The sequence below is a fragment of the Bos javanicus genome, chromosome 8 (assembly GCF_032452875.1).
Source record: "Bos javanicus breed banteng chromosome 8, ARS-OSU_banteng_1.0, whole genome shotgun sequence".
In the NCBI taxonomy this organism is placed as follows: Eukaryota; Metazoa; Chordata; class Mammalia; order Artiodactyla; family Bovidae; genus Bos; species Bos javanicus.
Genome location: NC_083875.1, coordinates 42,773,134 through 42,777,789, shown reverse-complemented (window position 1 = coordinate 42,777,789; position 4,656 = coordinate 42,773,134). Strand labels below are relative to the sequence as shown.

The following is a 4,656-nucleotide window of genomic DNA, read 5'->3' as shown; positions in this document are numbered from 1 at the left end:
CACCAGTTACCTCACAGAGATCCAGCTCAGGGTTCCAATGGCTGCATAATCCATTGTTTGGATTTAGCCCATTAATTCAGCCATTTCTGTACAGTAGGCTTTCATCTTTCCTTTTGTCCCCCTACTATAAGCAAATCATCCTTATATGTATAGTCTTAAGTGATTGGTTCTTTTATGTCTAAGGACAATATCCTCAGGGTTGATAGTGCGGAGTCAAAGGTTGTATATAATTTCAATAGCCACTTTGGGATTCAGTGAGAGCTCTGACTCCAAAGCTCACTAAACCAAACTACTGCCCAGATGAGAGCCATAAAAAAAAAAGCAAGTCATAAGAATTGACCGTGCTCATAGTCACTAGTGAATGCTGTGCTTCATCTAGTGGACAGAATGTAAACATCAGGATAGTCACTCAAGGGAATCTTTATCCTGCAAGCGTGAGCTTTGTAATTAGGCCGGCTTTGGTTTCTGTGAACTTGGATGAGTAGTTTTGTCTCTTTTTTCTCTTCAGGTATATGGGAGTAATAGTACCTGCCTTACACATTGGGTGATGCCGGGCCCACGGAGGGGTGGGGGCAGGGAGGAAATGGGAAGTTAGTGTTTAATGGGGACAGAGGTTCAGTTTAGGAAAGTGAAAAACTCCGGAGATGGATGATGGTGAAAGTTGCATAACAATGTGAATGTACTTAGTGCCACTGCACTGTACAGTTAAACATGGTTAACATAGCATGTTTTATATTATGTGACTTTTACCCCAATAAAAAATTGAAAAAGACATTGTATTGATTTCCTGGTTACAACAGATTGCCATAAACTGAGTGACTAAAAGCAACACAAATGTACTCTTGTACGGTTTTAGAGGTCAGAAGTCCAAGATCAGTCTCACTGGGGGAAAGTGGGGTAGCAGGGCTCGTTGTTTGCGGAGGCTCTAACGGAGAGGGTTTCCTGGTTTGTTCCACCTTCTGGAAGCTGCCTGCCTTCCTTGGCTCACAACCCTGCCTCCACAGTGCATCTCTGCAGTCTTTGGTTCCATTGTCACCTCAGCTTTCCTTTCCTTGATCCCACCTCCTCCCTCTTCTAAGGACCCTTATTCCGTTCGGTCTACCTGGATAACCCAGGACAACCTCCCCCTCTCAAGGCTCATCCTCTTAATCCCATCTGTAGAGTCCGCTTCTCCGGGGAAGGTGACTTGGGTCACAGGTTCTGGGGTTGTGATGTGGGCATCTTTGGAGGGATGTGTTGCTCTACCTGCCACAGACATATACGTAACCCGTGGCAACAACACCTGCCATCTGCTCTTTGGAGGCTTGTCCTAACACTAAACACCAGGTTTTTCATTTGCCTTCTCTCTTTGTCCCTAAAGAAATTCATGTTTTCTTGGCTAACTCCTTCTCTCTTGCCCAAAGAGAAAAGATACAATCCCTTTTGTTGCCTTCTTCTATAAGAGGGGCTTCACTGGCAGCTCAGATGGTAAAGAATCTGCCTGCAATGCAGGAGACCCAGGTTCAATCCCTGGGTTGGGAAGATTCCCTGGAGGAGGGCGTGGCAACTCACTCCAGTATTCTTGCCTGGAGAATCCCCATGGACAGAGGAGCCTGGCGGGCTATAGTCCATGGTTTCACAAAGAGTTAGACACGACAGGGTGACTTTAACTTACCGTAAGAGAAAGAATCTGGGGAGAACACGGTCATTCTCCTTAGCCCCTAATGCCAGAAGGGCTGCATTTAAGTCTTGAGTAGCAGAAATATTTTCAACTCCCTAAAATAGAAAGATTAAGGAGAAAGGGGAAAGGGAGAAAAAAAATAAAGCTTTTAAAATCATAAATTAAAAAGAACTTGGGTTTCCAGAGGGTTTCTAGGAAAACATAAACAAGGCATAAATTCATTGATTCTCAGGTATTTTCTGTAATGCAATAAAATAACCATAGGTGTCTCCTAAATGCACTTACCTGTGGGTTAGAAACTTGCAGTCAGGGCAGGGAGGGTTTGTGTACCCAGAGAAACTCTGCTGACTTTAAGGGTTACCCTGAGGCAGAGATTAGAGTTAGCACTCCTGTTCTTGCCTTCATCCCGGGAAAGGTTGGCTTCTATGTTTTTCTCCATGCCTTGGAGTGTGTTTGAGTAGGTTGAGATCAGTCAGAGGCTCAGTGAGATTTTGGGGGAGAGATGAGAGAGTGGAGAAGGAAAAGAAATGTAAGAGAAAATAAATCTCTTAGCCCTTGCCCTCCCTCATGTGTTGAAAACATCTTACTTAGAACTCTTTATCTTGAGGAAGAAACTATAGTTCCCAAAAATCACAATCTTTTCCAAATGATGTTCATTCTGTGATCTCCCCCAAATGAGTTTCCATGCATTTACTATCAGAATAAAGAAACTTCCTTTCTTTCCTCCCTTCTTAGTGTGAATTTTCCACATTTTTCTTGGTCCTGTTTCCCATGGCCCTTTTACCCTGCAAAAGGGTGTGTACCCGTGCATATGTGTAAGAAATGAAGAAAAATTAATAAACTAGCAAGAGGATTAGAGGGCAAGTTGTGAAAGGAGGGTGAAGAGCTAAATTTATATAACCTAGAAAAAGAAGGCTCTGGAGGAACATGATAAAGTTACACTTCACAGAAGCAATATAAATGAAGGGAGGGAATTATTCAGAGTCTCTGAAGATGACAGGACAGAAGCGCTGGGCCCAAACCAAGGCTGGAAAGCTGGAAAGGGAGTCATGATGGATGATCAAGACAGGAGACCTGAGGGAGCTTGTGATGTAGGGACCACTGCTCGATGCCCACCTCCCTTCCCCCACCCTGCTTGCAGCTCACATCTGATGGACATGAGGATCCAGCAATTTCACATGCTCATTTGAGAGGGGCTACATATGGGGCTTTCCCACCCACAACTCCCTGCTTTCCCACCTGCTTTCCCACCCACAACTCCCTGCTTTCCCACCCACAGCTCCCTCCTGGCCTGGGAAGGAGTCTGGCCCTGATAGGGATGGTGGGGTCAGAGAGAGGGATTTTGTCTTCAGTGTGGATCTCTGAAAGTAACTTTTAAGAGCCAGACTCCCTTCCCTGAACACAGAAATAATTGCCAGCGTAACACTCCAGTGACTTGGGTTCATTTTTATATTCTATCTTGCTGCGTTTAATTTTTGATCAATTGCAGCTATTTTAATGCTTGTGAAGCTGTCTGTCTAGCCAAGAAAGGAGGACAACTCTTTTTACTCTGAGCTTGATAGGATAGATGTCTCCTGGCGATTAAAGAGACCCCGTGCTGCCAATACCTGTGGAGCACAGAGTGGTGAATGGAAGGTAGGGGTCGAGGCTCCATGTCTTACTCGGCCACTGTGTTAGTTCTTTGGAGCTGCTTTGATATCGTGGTTTGTATCAAGATGAATATTGATCTTTAACTCCATTTCTGGCATGGAACTCCTGAAACATTTGCAATTTCCTAAAGGAAGAAAGCCATAAAAGTGTTTTTCTTATGTTACTGAGGTGACTTTTGGACCCCACTTTAGGATGGCAGCTGGTTGCCAGGAGACCCAGTATTGTAATAAGAGGGTTAGAACTTTCAGTTCCACCCCTGACTTCCAGAGAAGGACTCGAGGTTGAATCAATTGCTAATGGCCAATGATTTAATCAGTTATGACTGTGTAATGATGCCCTGCAAAACCCCCAAAAGGACAGGGTTCAGAAGCTTCCCGTTTGGTGAACACAGGTAGTACTGGCGGAGCAGTGAGCTTGGAGAGAGCATGGACACTAAGCTCTTTCTTCATACCTTGCCCTCTGTATGTCTTCCGTCTGTTCCTGAGTTACATCATTTTATTGTAAACAAGTGGTCTAGTAAGTAAATGTGTTTGTCTGAGCTCTGTGAGCTTCTCTAGCAAGCTAATCAGATACAAGGAGAAAGTTGTGGGAACCTCTGATTTATAGCCAGTCATTCAGAAGCACAGGTGATTGGGATTGGCATCGAAGTGGTGGGGGGAAGGGCGTCTTACAAGACTGAGCCTGCATCTGTGGAATCTGATGCTGTCTATGGATAACAGTGTCAGAATGGAGTTGAATTGCAGGACACCCAGTTGTTGTCCCGGAGAATTACTTGCTCAGTGAGGGAAAAACCCTCCTCAGAGATTTGCTTGTTAACATGGAGAACCCGACCCCTACTCCTCCATTGAAATTGGTGCCAGAACACTTTTGGCTGTGTAACAAATAGCTTAATGGCTTAAAGCAACAACTTGAGTCTGGGTGTGACTTGGCTGGGTCTTCTGCTTTGGGCTTTCTCCACAGCTGCAATCCTGGGTTAGCCCAGGATCTCTAGAAGACACTCATGAGGTTGGGTCTGGCCACATCCTCTCAAGACTTGAGTGAGGTTGGGATCCGCTTCCAAGCTCATTGAGTAGTTGTGGGCTGGATCCAATTCCTCACCAGCTGTTGGCTTGAGGACTACAGTTCCTTGCTCAGTATTGGCCGGACACCACCCTCAGTCCCTTGTTATGCAGGCCTCTCCAACATGGGAACTTGGTTCACTACAGTGAACAAGCCAAGAGAGCCAGAAAATGAGCGAGGGTCCTAGCAAGGCAGAATGCGAGCGAGACACAGTCAGTCTCATATAACCTATCCTGGGAGGTGACTCCTTCCATTTTCCCTGTATTGTGTTTGTTAGAAGCAAACCA

At 45.2% G+C, this 4,656-nt stretch overlaps 1 long non-coding RNA gene across 1 annotated transcript; it reads right to left on the bottom strand.

Moving 5' to 3' along the window:
- Positions 1 to 251: 251 nt before the first annotated feature.
- Positions 252 to 3,748, bottom strand: LOC133252649 (uncharacterized). The gene is made up of 3 exons (XR_009738035.1): positions 3,268 to 3,748; positions 1,946 to 2,139; positions 252 to 1,755 (listed from the first exon to the last, which is right to left on the bottom strand). It is a non-coding gene; the product is annotated as an uncharacterized LOC133252649 (long non-coding RNA).
- Between the last annotated feature and the right edge of the window lie 908 nt (positions 3,749 to 4,656).